Here is a 14,385-nt window from a genome sequence, read left to right on the forward strand (position 1 = left end):
AAGTTTTAGCGGCTAATATTGCTGTCCTTATTTGTATTCTCATCCTGAGTGTGTTGGTACTCTTTGGTAGGACTGGGTTGCTTTAGCAAAGTTTTTGTCATATAGAGAATATATATATGAGAAAGTACATCTGACGTCAGTGAGGCTCATTTATAAACACAAAAACCGAAGGCTGCATCCGGTTGCCTAGCAACGGAATGCTAACAATACAGCTGGACAGCAGAGACCTGGAAACTGCGTCCTGTTCCTAGACAACAGGCCACAGTCAGGAGAAGGTGTCCAGCCACGCTGCAAGGGGACAGAGCAGGGACAGCACCTGACAATATTTCTATTGACAGCACAGTGTACCTGCTTTATATTATTATGTTAAATGCAGAAATGTATTACAGTACTGACATATGTCATGCATTAGTTCTAGGTTAGAGATGTTCACTGACCCCCATGTTCTGGTTTTGGATCTGGATTAACTTCGTGTTTTGGTTTTGGCAAAACCGAACTCGTGTGTTTTGGTTTTGCAACTATATTTTTTAGAAAAATTGCTAAAATATGCTAAAATCACATAATTTTTCTCTTTTTTTGCTCCTGCATTATTATTAACCTCAATAACACTAAATTTCAAGCCATTCGCAGTCAGTTTTGGCCACCTCGTAGGTCACAATATTATTTTCATACACTTTCCAACAAATACTGCAGCGACCTGGCTGGATGCTAAACACACGGCAGTTCCTAGCACATCTAAGAAACATTGGCACACAGCAGTGGTAGAAAAGAAAAGTGGTGCAAGATGGAATTGTCCTTGGATCATAAAACCAGTTATGGTTCATTTGATCGCTCCAGCCGTTTCTTGGATAACTGTGGAAATTCTACAGCTAAAACATGGCAACGAGAGCTGACCCCCCCCCCCCCCCCTCCCCGGGATGCATGTTTTTATTAGACCCAGACCAATCCAGGGTGCAAGACAATGCACTAAAGAGCCATTGTAATTCACAGCAAAAAGCAAGTTCATCACTGAGCTTGGAATCAGCCCCAATTCCCACAAAACTATAATATAGTTAGGCATTTTTGATGTAAAGTGCAGATTACAAACACTGGATTATACAGCAGCAAAGTGGAAGGTAATACATATACACGTCTATTTAGACATCAATGCTTACATTACTTCTGCAAGCACTGTTGTTCTTTGTTAATAAAACTGTTGTCTTTATGCCGTTCAAAAAAAAAATTAAAATAATCCTCCACCATTCTTTGAATGTTGATAGTAGGATCAGGTGGAGTTACAGCAGAGGTGTCACTAATTCTGGTCAATTCTTTTACAGTAGACAAGACCAGGGGGTAAATGTATCATAGTCCGGTTTTTGCATCCCGCGCGAGCTCGGCGAGATGACAGATAAAATTTAAAGCGGCGCTGCCTTGTAAAGGGAAGTTTCCCTTTACAAGGCAGCGCCGCTTTAAATTTTAGTTGTCATCTCGTGCGGGATGAAAAAAACGGACTATGATACAATTACCCCCAGATGTTAAAATGTTGTGCCGAGTCATCTGCATCCTCAATGGGTGTCTGAGTTTTGCAAAGGACACAACAGTATATAGCACATGTAGGTAACAGTAGCACACAGCGGTAGCTGAAAGGAAAAGTGGTGCAAGATGGAATTGTCCTTGTCTCACCCACCCTTATGTTGGATCTTAAAAAGGACATGTACACTTTAAAAAAACCAAGCACTTTAGCCACATAAGTGCCACTCCTTGTGGGTGAAGTGCTTGGTTAGGCAGTGCAAAGCAAGTTGGTACATGGGGGTCTCCAAATTCCATTCTTTTCCTCCCAGTATGTAAAGTGACTGTCTGACATGTCTATTTCTATGCTGTCGTGAAACTAATCCTCCACCATCCTTTGGCTGTTGATAGTAGGATCAGGTGGAGTTACGGCAGAGGTGTCACGTTTTTTGGTCAATTCTTTTAGACCAGATGTCAAAATTTTGTGCCGAGTCATCTGCATCACTCTTGTTTTTTTGGGGAAAGGTACATTTTTTCCTAGCAGCAGTTGACTGAGAAACTGAAGAAGGAGACACCATCCTGTAACGTAACACTTGAGCTGTCATCTTGCTCACCAGGAGCTTCTTGCATCTTTTCAGATCTGGGTCAGTTGGAAAAAAAAGAGAAGACATAGCTCTTAAACCGAGGATCAAGCATAGTCTCCCAAATGTAGTGATCCAATTTCAAGATTTTGATTTAACAAAATTGCTTTGTTTCATCTCTTCCTTCAGTTTCTCAAGCTGCTTTTCCAAAAGTGTAAGGGAATCACTTGACTCAAGCATGCAGGATCTGAACTCACTTCAAAGGAGACTACTTTGAATGGTTTCAGCGCCTTGCACAACACGGAAATTATTCTCCACTGCGCTTGACTAAAATACATTTCCCCTCTTTTCCCAACATCATGGCTTGGGGAGAAAGCATGGATGGCTTTTCGCTTTTCCTCTATCCGCAGAAGCATATACAGGGTGGAATTCCACCTTGTCGCCACTTGCTTCAGTTGGTGGGTGGCAGGGCAAATTAAATTGCTCTTGTAGTGGCTGCAATCAACTACACGCTGTTGCTGAATGTCGGTACTTTAACATAGGCTTTACCAGATGACGTAGAGGGATTACTATCATCATGACTAGTGTCAGCAGCTGCTTGGTTCTTCTGCTCTTCTGTGTACTGCTGTGAATCCATTTCGATAACACTATACACTTTGACTGCAAATTCAGAAGTCCAAGCCTGCCAGCCCTAGTATTTGGATTTCAGCAATGACAATTGGCAATGGAGCGCTCCTGACTTTGAAGAACACTGCTACCCCCTCCTCTTTCTATTCTACCTATGATGCTGCCCAACTGCTCTACAGACTACCAAGAACTGTGCTACTCCTTCTGCGTCCCCTGTGAGGCGCTGGATTGCCGTGGAGGGCTGTACTTATAGAATCCAAAAATCTTGAGATCTGACAACGTAACACTGACGATTGGACGCGCAAAAGTACAGAGTCGGTTCGGCTCGATACTTGGTTACGCTAAGTTCGGGTGTGTTCGGTTCTCAGGGAATCGAGCCTGAGCATCTCTAGTCTAGATATGTGTTTGTTGCTTTTACTAGTATTTCAGCACTATCCATAGGATGTGACATGATAATTAAGTTTTTGTTTTATTTGCTGAAGGACTGGTAATAAAACCATAGGGGGTCTCCCTCTGTTTTAGGGATAGTGTAAGAAACTATCAGAATGTAAACCATACATGCATAAATAGTTGTTGGAGAATCAAAGAATACCATAAACTGTAAATAGTTTTTAGACACCCTATTAGGGGTGGAGCAGTGCATCTCCAGGTCCCAAAGCAAAACATGGGTAGAGACCTGGCGATGACCCTCTAGCCTCCCACTTTGCTTTCAAACAAACTGGGCAACAGGGCTCTAGTCAGCATGTGTAGTTCGTCAAATACGCCCAGTGTGCATGAAGAGACCCTCTGCTTTTCTCTTTTGAGAGCAGAGCAGGGGCCTCAGGCAGCATTGCCAGGCCCCCCTCACTTCTAGTAACCATACTGACCAGACCCACTGCACCCCATTGTTCCCTGTGCCTAGAGCTACATCTTGATGCCAACCAATAGTATATTTATGTTGAAAGCTTTCCTGTAAATGAGAGGTGTGTCCATAACTAGCCCGGGGAGAAATGGACTACGTCTGAGCAGATATTCTCCATTCCCCCAGTCAAATCTAAATGTGATTTGTTAGTTCAGTGCACTATACCTTCACTCTGTTCAGTTAGGATTGTTTTAGTATTTGCTTAGCATCCCAAGTCAATGCTTTGCAAAAGATCTAGCAATCATGAACCATCCACAGTCACCAACGAAGAGGTGCTGCAGCAGCTACACACAACCCAGAAGGAAATGGTTCCAGGTGCCATTGAAGCAGCCTGGTGATGGCAGGGGTTATTCTCCTACAACTGGGGCACCACTTGGCACTTAATCAGTCAGTGTCTGGTGCCCAAGTAGCACCAGTGGTAATAAATGGAAGTTTTTTACCAGGTTTGAGTTCATCGGGAATATTTAATGCATTTTAATACAGTGATGGGAAACAGGCGTCTATAGGGGTTTTCAATAATTTCTGTCAAATATGTCTGTGAGAGCTTTTAACAATTGATTATCCTACAATAAAATGTATGCTTATGATTTATTACATACACCCCTATGATTAAATGTATTGTTCAACCCAAGAATATTCTGTAGAGACTTTTCTGGATTCCTAAATGCATTTCACATCTATAGACAGCATTACCACAGGAGGCTGAACATTTCTTTTGGCCACCATGCTTGGTAACTTTTTCTTTTGTTGAGGCAGTCTCTCTCTAAACCATGTGTGTTTAATTATGATTATTAAATATCATTAAGACAGCTCTCCACTACTGGTGCTCAATCATTTCTTACATATGTAAATATATATTTAATGTAATTTTCAACTTGTATAGGGGGAAAAAGCCCTCACACTTTGTTCAATGCATCAGCTGGTCACCTTCCTGTCACTTCTAGCAATGCATCTGATCTCTTTCCGCTGGTGCTATATCAATACTGTAGTAATATAGGTGAATGAGCGGATGATTCACCACAAAATACGTAACACCAAAAACAACTTTAAAAGTGCACAGCTTTGCTGACATGCGTAACTGATAGAACGCATGGTGCAGAAACCTATGTTGTTGCGTAGAAAGCACCATGTTTGTTCAATGCTTAATTATGTATAATCTTCTAAAAGCAAAGCATTATTAATACAACAAACTACTTTATTTCTGTAATTTTCCTATTATGGTTATAACTGCAAATTAATAAAGAAAAATAAAAAAATCTTCTAGAGAAATGCAATAGGTCAGTGAAATGACATTACAATGCCCAGTCTAATTATAGCTCTTGATTCCAATTGTACAATGATGATGAAAATGTTGATACTCATATTATACAGCTGGGCCCTTTGTCCACCTGTGCCCTCTCTTCGTTTTCTTATTGTAGATGTAAGTATTTGCTGGGGAGACACGTTTATACTAAAGACCATTGATCACTAGAAGAAAACATGCAGCATGTGCACAGGGGCTTCTGGGCTTTCTGCCCTGCATTATGTGAAGAAATAAGCATTAACACGCTGCAGGTTTTCTTAGAGAGATCAATGAGCTGTTTTAGAGGTAGAGGGCAAATATAACTACTGGAAATAAAATTTGCACCTGGAAAAAAAATAATTTCTATTGCAGAGAGGAAAATGTAAAATGCACAACCTGATTTATAGTTCGCATGGCCTAGCCCAACTCTGAAATGCAGTATAAAAACAGAGATGGTCAGTATGTGTGTGCAGTAAGCAAGAACATGCAGTATTTACCCTGCATCCAAAGAGAAGAAACATTTGCGCTGTCACTCGTTGCAGTACAACATGATTTCATCATCATCATCATTTATTTATATAGCGCCACTGATTCCGCAGCGCTGAACAGAGAACCCATTCACATCAGTCCCTGCCCCATTGGAGCTTACAATCTAAATTCCCTAACTTACACAGACAGAGAGAGACAGAAACAGAGACTAGGGTCAATTTTTGATAGCAGCCAATTAACCTACCAGTATGTTTTTGGAGTGTGGGAGGAAACCGGAGCACCCGGAGGAAACCCACGCAAACACGGGGAGAACATACAAACTGCACACAGATAAGGCCATGGTCGGGAATTGAACTCATGACCCCCAGTGCTGTGAGGCAGAAGTGCTAACTACTACGCCACCGTGCTGCCATGATTTTCTTAACTGCAAATTTAACTCCTGGACAAAATTTGCACCTACCTTTAAATCAGCTGACTAATGTGCAGGAGTGTAAGAAAAACTGAATGCAGATTAAAAATGCTCCGGTAAACCAAAACATTTTGTTCTTTAAATCAATCTTCTTATTCAAACTAAAACTTCATAATTTTCTTAATGGCTTCTTAAATGCTATTGTGAAATAAGTAGTAAAATATGGAGATTCAAGCTGCCACCAATAAATTGATCAACTTTAAATACATCGTACATATTATATGCAGTGTGATGCAACTGAATAAGATTTGGCAAAATATCGATTTTCAGGGGCAGTTACCTAATGATACTGTGCACAGCGGGAAGGTGATATTTGTCCAGCAGATAATACATTTGCAGGGAATCAGAGCACAATATGAATTCCTGCAGCACTGACATCTAGTTAAATCTCTATTCCTTAGAAATGAGATGAAACTGGAATCTTTTATACTGGTCACGGGTTATGCACTCCTTTTATGATTGAAAAGAAAATCTACTTGAGTCATGTTTGCCATATTCAGTCCGCAAGAACACCTAATGTGCTAGATTTACAGATTTTAACACCTGGGTAAAAGTAAGGCTATATAAGTTACAGCTAAAGGTTGTGTATACAAGGGCCTGCCTAAAATAATGGAAAAATATATATGGCCTCTAAATTGAGTGATTTGTACATATTTGTAATAACACAAAAAAATTATACATTTCAGAAATCCTGATCAAGAACAAATAATACCACATTCATACTGCACCAAAATCCCGGGTTTTTGCCGGGGCAAGCTCAAACGACCCGGGTCTTGGTGCAGTATGAATGGTACAAGTCAAAAATCCCGGGTCTAAAAACCCGGGTCTTCAACCCGGGATTTATCGAGGGGTAATTCCCGGGTCGGACCCAGGTTGCCTGCACTATGAATGGTGCAACCCGGGTTTTTCAACCCGGTTGCACAGAAAACAAGCTGATTGGCTGTCTGCCTGTCTCTGGAGGATGATGTCATCGGTGGGAGCCCGTGGAAGATTCGAGAAGGAGTTTAGAAGAAATGGTGGATGGTGGAATGCAGATCAAGCTGAAGCAGAATCGGAGTTTGTTGGAGAAAATTGCTTTTATTTCACTGAAAAAGTGTGTATTAACACATATAATCACCACCCACTTTTGCATCATCTTTATGCGTCAAAAAAACAGTCACCTTTCAATGACATCACCCTTTTTCAGCCAATGAAAACTGCTCTGGTGATGACTCCCACAAATTGCCAGGGCACAGACTTGTGCAGTATGAATGGGGTCAACCCGGGAAATTCCCGGGTCCGAGGTGCAGTATGAATGGTGCTTCTGAGCTGGGACGCTCCGAGCCCCGGCAAAAACCCGGGATATTGCCGGGGCGGCAGTATGAAAGCGGTATAAGAGACAGTAATGCATTAATATATTAAAGGATGTGTATTAATAGACTGAATAACATACCTGAAGTAACTGAAGGGTTTATACTTAACTAAATATGTCCATCGTGCACTTTTGTCCATCTGCAGCAGGATGCCATATTAGATGGGAGGTGAAACTATGTAGACAGGCAATCAGTTAATCAAAGGCTTGGTCTGTGTAGATTCATACAGAGGCAACACCAGTGATGTAACAGCAGGTCAACAGTCTCAGGGGTATATTTACTAAACTGCGGGTTTGAAAAAGAGGAGATGTTGCCTATAGCAACCAATCAGATTCTAGCTGTTATTTTGTAGAATGCACTAAATAAATGACAGCTAGAATCCGATTGGTTGCTATAGGCAACATTCCACCTTTTCAAACCCGCAGTTTAGTAAATCTAGGGGAAGGCATAGCTTAATTTTAACATAGCAGAATTGAATGTCAATGTAATGCTCAAAATTGTATTGTAAGGTCAAGGCTCATATAATAAAATTTCAATTTTGCAGCTTAGTGTCCCATTGAATGCTTATTTGTTCATATGCCAAAAATTGCATTCATTAAACTATGTAGAAACTAACCAATCACAAACATGGGAGATCCATGGATTCACCACACACTCTGTAAAATAATGTGTTAAGGTTATTAAATAAGCATTTTGGGCCTCATCTAAAGTTAAGAGTAAATGCAGCCAAAGTGTGCAATTTTGCACTGTGGCAAACTGTTTGTCCATTTCATTTAAATAGGGTTTGCAGCAATTGAATTAAGATAAATGGGCTATTGAAATGAATTGGAGAAGCTCTGTTAGTAAGATTTATAAATAAAAAAGGTGGTATACTGTCTGAGCTGCACTATTAACCAGGAAACCTGCAGTAATGAGTCTCCTTAATCATAGCGGAAGCAGTCCATGCATGCGTCACCAAAAAAAACACATCTCCAACCAAGTGCTGAAACATGCTGGAACTCTCTGGCATCCCTTGGCTGAGAGTACCATGGCAATAAGGAACATTTGGACCCCTAGAATGGTAGCTTTGCCATCTTAGTGGTCCCTTCGGCTCCTGACAATTATACAGATATTGTGTAACAAGTAAATAAACACATTTTAAAACTAAAGGCTTAAACGAATTAAACATTAACCTTGTTCGCCACTTTATATTAAAATAAAACTTTTTTTATTTGTTCTTACCAACCAAAAGAAAAAAAAAAAAAGTTTTTTTTATATATATGGAAATTGCATTGTTTTAATCCAAATAGTTTAATTTTCCCCAAGCCCACAAAGGATAACACAAATTACTTTGGGTCGGAGAGCTGCAGATGGCTGTGAACTGAACTGGACCCTTAGCAGCTAATTCCATTTCCAGTAGTTTCCCATAACATCCATGGAGGGATTGGCTAGTGGTAAGGGGAAATCCAGGGACTCCCTGCTTTGGCCACACTTCTATAGAGAATAGTGGACTATTGATTATTTTATTACTATAAGGCACTACAGGTTCTGTAGAGTCGGCTACAGTAGCAAGTAACAAATAGATGAGGTAATACAATCTTCTGTACTACTTATGTGTGAGTAATGCTATGGGGACTCACAAGGACTGCAGCAAAATACATGACAGGGAGTCAAACAGTGGACAGATATGGCACAATAGGTAGAGAGGACCCTGACCATAAGAGCTTACATTCCAGATGGAGGGGTGGTGAGAGACCGTAGGACTAGCTGGGAAAAATGGGAGAGGTGGTGTAGAGAGAGAAGAGGGGGGCCAAGGACAGAGCCTTGAGGGACTCCAATAGAAAGAGGTAGAGGGGTGAAGCCGGAAGCAGAGAGACGCTAAAAGAGCAGTCAGAGAGATAGGAGGCAAACCAGGAAAGACCTGTTTTGTGAAGACCTAGGGAGTGAAGGGTGGCAAGTAGAAAAGAATGATTGATGGTGTCAAAAGCAGCAAAGAGGTCGAGGAGTATGAGAAGGGAAAAGAGACCCGGGGCGATAGTTGGAGAGAGGATGGGTCGAGGGAGGGGTTTTTCATTTGGTTTTTTTTGTTGTTTGAGTATAGGGGAGATGGGAGCGTGCTTGAAGGCCGAAGGAAAGATAGCAGATGAGAGAGACAGGTTAAAGAGGTGAGCAAGGTGACGACAGGCAATGGGAGAGAGTTGAGGAACTTGGAGGGGACAGGGTCATGAGGACAGCATGTATAAGAGGAGAGAAGAGTGAGTGTTATAGACAAGGGTGGCATAGTGAGTGATAATAGAGAGGACAAGTGGAGGGAGGCAAGTCTGGTGCAAGCAGATATTGTGGAGTCAATTATGTCTTTAAAGTAGGTGGCAAAGTCAAGAGCGCTGATGGACGAGGGGGGAGGACACAGAAAAGAATTAATGGTAGTGAGGAGGCGTTGGGGTTTATTGGACAGGGAGGAGATGAGGGATGTGAAATAGGTTTGGTTAGCAAGAAGGGGCAGAATAGTAGGAGGACATGATTACTTTAAAGTGGATAAAGTCAGAGATAGAGCAGGATTTTCTCCATTGGCGTTCAGAGGAGCGAGAGCACTTTTGGAGGAGACAAGCAAGAGGGGAGTGCCAGGGTTAGGGTTGAGATTGGCATAGACGGAGTGGGGTGGTTGGGGCTGCAGTGTCAAGGGCAGCAGAGAGTGAGGAGTTGTAATGAGCGACAGCGGCATTGGGGCATGACAGCGAAGAAATGGGAGCGAGGAGAGGTTCGAGGCAGGACGAAAACATGATGGGATCAATGTTGTGGAAGCTGTGTGCGAGCGACTTTGGTTGGGAGAGGGGGCCAGGAGGTAAAGAGGATAAAGGAAAGGAGACTGTGGTCGGAGAGTGGGAAGACAGAATTGAAGACGTTGGAGATGTCACAGAGATGGGAGAACACTTGGTCCTGGGAATGACCCATCAGGACAGAATAGTCCATTGGGAGGGGTCATAGGAATAAGTAAGAGTTAGGTGTTTAGAGGCAGCTGTAGTAATAGTAGAGTTGGTAGAGATGTTAAAATCATCGATAATCATCATGGGAAGATCAGAAGAGAGGAAATGGGAAAGCGGTGAAGTTATCCAAATGGGAGGAAGGGCCAGGGGGACGATAGCAACAGCAACACAAAGGTGGAGAGGGGAGAAGAGACGGATAGAGTGAACTTCAAAGGAGAAGTAGTGTTCAGGGGGGATAAAACTGAAGGTGCAGCCAGAAGACAGTAGAACACCTACACCACCTCCTTGGCGGTCCCCAGGACTGGGAGAAGGAGAGAGACGGGGAGTGTGCAGCAGGGGAAGCAGTATCAGAGGAGGAGATCCACGTTTCTGTAATGGCCAGGAGCCCAAAGGAGTGGGAGAGGAAGATGTCATGAATGGGAGTGAGCTTATTACAGACAGATCTTGCATTCCAGAGTGCACAGGATAGAGAAAGGTGTGTGAGCAGATGGATGGAGTAATGATGTGTGGAAGTGAGTAGAAGTGTTGAATGGTGAGTAATAAGGCACCGGTGACGTAGTAATAGAGTTCTTGCAGAGTCATGAAATAGGAGTGGGCCGAAGTCAGATCAAACTCAGTTTCAGTTCTTCACACAGCAGACAAAGCCTTGAGTAGCCTTGAAAGTACAATGAGGAGATAGAAGACAGAAACAACTAAAGCAGTGGGAAGGAACAGCTGAGCAAGTAGTTCAGTAGGCCGATTCATCATCAATTTATATAGTGCCTCTGCAGCGCTGTACAGAGAACACACTCACATCAGTCCCAGCCCCTGGCCCAATAGAGCTTACAGTCTAAATTCCCTAACACTAAGGTCAATTTGACAGCAGCTAATTAACCTACTAGTATGATTTGGAGTGTGGGAGAAAACTGGAGCGCTCGGAGGAAACCCACGCAAACATGGAGAGAACATACAAACTCCACACAGATAAGGCCAAGGTCAGGAATCGAACTCATGACCCCAGTGCTGTGAGGCACAAGTGCTAACCACTAAGCCACCGTGCTGACTAAATTACATTGATATGTATAAAAAAAAATTAAAAAATCAATCATCGCTAGTTCTGTGCAGCTTCATTCATATATATGGGTCATTCTTTTCAATAGCCATTCAGATGTAGCGCATAAGTACACTGAAATGAATGGTCTGTGGACACTGCCATGAATGGGAAACATACAGCACAAGGCTGGTCAAACCACTCATGTTAATAATGTGGACAAACTAATCCACAGGGATCAATTGACTTTTGGACACACTGAAACGGCACAGAATACGAAGAGCAGGCTTTATGTTTGCATGAATTGCACTGGAGTTAAAAATGCAAGTCAGATTCAGAACTTAATCATCAGTGGATAAATGACTTAAGCTCAGTTTATTTCTGCTAGTTTCTTCTGCATTCTTAAATATTTAAGTCATTAGTGATTTTTTTTTTCCTACTTACAACAGTCTGTCCATTGGTGGCAATCCTCTCATTAATGAGCTGTTCACATAGAGATTATTACTATAAACATAAGGATCACCAATTCCTATGGCAAACTGCACTAGCAATTCACTCACATTTAGTCGCAAAATGTGCCCAGTTGTGAACAACCCATGCAACAAAATTCTTTGGAGTAAATGCATCAAGCTGCGAGTTTTCGGCAGGTTTGAAAAGTGGAGATGTTGCCTATAGCAACCAATCAGATTCTAGATATTTTGTAGAATGCACTAAATAAATAACAAGAATCTGATTAGTTGCTATAGGCAACATCTCCACTTTTCAAACCATCTGGAAACTCGCAGCTTGATAAATTTACCCTTTGAGTGTTTTGGGGAATCCACTGGAGCGCAATGTTTCTCTTCCATGTTCAAAGGATTTAATGCCAGTGACACTTTAAGTATATGGAGCAATCAGATTTAAGTTGGCGATTTAATATAAAACAAATAAAAAAGGCATCAACATTATAGGTTTTTTTAAAAAGATGCTAATTTTAAAATTTTACTTTTGCTATTATACAGTCAACCAAATCAGAAATTAATGCTTTAACTACACTAAAGTGTGAAACATAAGCAGGGTGGGGGGGTCACCAAGAACAGTTACTATTGTACATTAAAATAGCCATTGTCTGATGTTTCCACATAAAGCTACTCCAGGTGCAATAGCCTGTTTAAACTTAAATGCAAGCAAAAAAAATGCAAGTGTGTCCTTTGCAACCAACTAAATGTCTCCAAACTCTTAGGCCTGGAGAAATCAGCCAACAAGGGATACAAGTAGTGTAAATAGAAAGTATGTCCTGAGTGCCAGGGGTCCTATGGTTTTTACTCATTAGGGGCAACAGAGATTGACAACTGGGCTAAAGAATTTACAATCAGTGTAAAATGTTTGCACTATATAGTGTATGGTCATCATAACCTAACACTTTTAAACACACATATTATAGGATGAAAGCAGCTCTTTAAATTTATCTTACAAAGCAGCACTAGAGTGTCACTTTCAGGTTAATCTCCCAATCCTACACCATGAAGAGAAGACCTTTCACACTCTAAATACATCAACGCATTCCCAGTAATCACATGGAGACATAAGCAGTTCCCTGTCTATAGCATGGAGCTGTATTTAAGATTCCAGGCACCACCTTATACTATGAATCAAAAATCCATACACTGTAATAGTACAGAACATTGGGTCTAGTAGCTATGTATGCACAATCAGTTAATGTTTGTTATGACTTTTACATTTGCACAGAAATGCAGCCAGAGTAACAATGTGCAATGACAAACACGGTTTTGGGTTTTTGTTTGGGGGGGGGGAGGAATGCGGATCTAAAATGGTCTATCAGCACAATGTCCAGGCAATACATGCAGATACTCACGTCTATAGGGCACATACCGGGCACCTGTACCCCGCCCTCCACCCCTTGCCCATGTTTTGTGTGAATAAAGGAGTTCTGCTGCAGCCATCAGGAACAGAGTTAAAAACCAGACGGCAGCGAACCACGAGGCGCCTGCAGCAACCCAATAGCCCAGCCTAAAATATACATCCAATTCTATCATTTATCTGGTCACCCCGTGCCATGCAATGCACTGGAATTACTTGGGTCCGTACTCTAAATCAAATGCCCCCCACCCAAAAAAAGGTCTAGATATTGCGTAGGGTTCAGCTGAAGCTCTGAGCAGTCTCCAAAACTGTGCCCGGGCTTTGTTTGCTAAGCTCATATTCCACGTGTGTGCAGCTCTCTCTGTGTGGGGATCGTGTTTCACAGTGACCCTTCCACTTCACCCAAATTGGGAGATGCTCCCCAGTGGCCACACTGGTTGGCTCTCTGGTCACCTAAACACGCTCCTATATTGTCTAACACTGCTGTGAGAACAGGTCATGTCTGAAACTCCCAAACCACCAGCAGTGCTGTGGCCTCGTTTTACCCCACTTGCACCCGTGTTTTCTGCCACGAAATTCCACGGGCTCTAGTCAGCACCCACTGTAGAACTTACACCCTTCTCACCACTACTCTCACAGCTGTCTCACGTTCTTACATGTAGTCTCTAGTCTCCCCCTACATGTCATGAACTCTCTCCAGCAGACTGTCTAGGAGTCAGTGAGCCGTCTCCCCCCTCCTTCCACTACTCAGCTACCCACGAGTGACAAGCAGTACACACAACCAATTAGAAAGCAGGAATTTCCCTCTCCCCTCCCCCCCTCTTTTCCCATGCTTGGGGGGCCGTGCCCTGTTCCCCTCCCTCTCTTTGTATCAAACATCCGGGTTTCCCTCCTGGCTCCTCTTAGCTTTCTCTTCTTTTTTTTTAGAAGCCATTTTGGAGTGAGTTCAGAATTTTTGGAGTATTTTGGAAGATAAGGATCCAACGACCAGGGCACTCCCGGTAAAGTCCCGTCCTCTCCACTGACTGCCTCCTCCTGAGACCCCCAGCGCCTCCCCGCTCTGCTGGATCTGTCACATTGAAGTTTGGGCTCCTGTGTGTCTGAGCCTCCCCCCCTCCTACCCTCCCTCTGTAATCGGCTTGCTGCAGAAGGTGGAGTCCTTGTAGGGGGAGTCACTACTGCTGCTGTTTGATCTGCTTGTGCTCCAGATTCACACACATTTTCATTCCCACGAATCCAACATTACACGCCCCCCACCAAGGCTGCCCACGCGTGGGTGATCCCCTCTTCTCTGGGACTGGCACACTTGCAGCAGAGGATACATTGTTGCAAATGTAAAAGGA

The 14,385-nt window shown here is 42.6% G+C and overlaps 1 protein-coding gene across 1 annotated transcript in view; it reads left to right on the forward strand.

Annotated features, from left to right (window-relative positions):
• Positions 1-13,920: 13,920 nt before the first annotated feature.
• Positions 13,921-14,385, forward strand: part of ACVR2B (activin A receptor type 2B) — a 121,742-nt gene continuing 121,277 nt past the window's right edge. The window contains exon 1 of the mRNA XM_075212163.1: positions 13,921-14,385. This exon is cut by the window's right edge and continues 122 nt beyond it. The gene's annotated coding sequence lies outside the window, so the exon portion shown is untranslated.

The sequence above is a fragment of the Mixophyes fleayi genome, chromosome 5 (assembly GCF_038048845.1).
Source record: "Mixophyes fleayi isolate aMixFle1 chromosome 5, aMixFle1.hap1, whole genome shotgun sequence".
Classification (NCBI taxonomy): Eukaryota; Metazoa; Chordata; class Amphibia; order Anura; family Limnodynastidae; genus Mixophyes; species Mixophyes fleayi.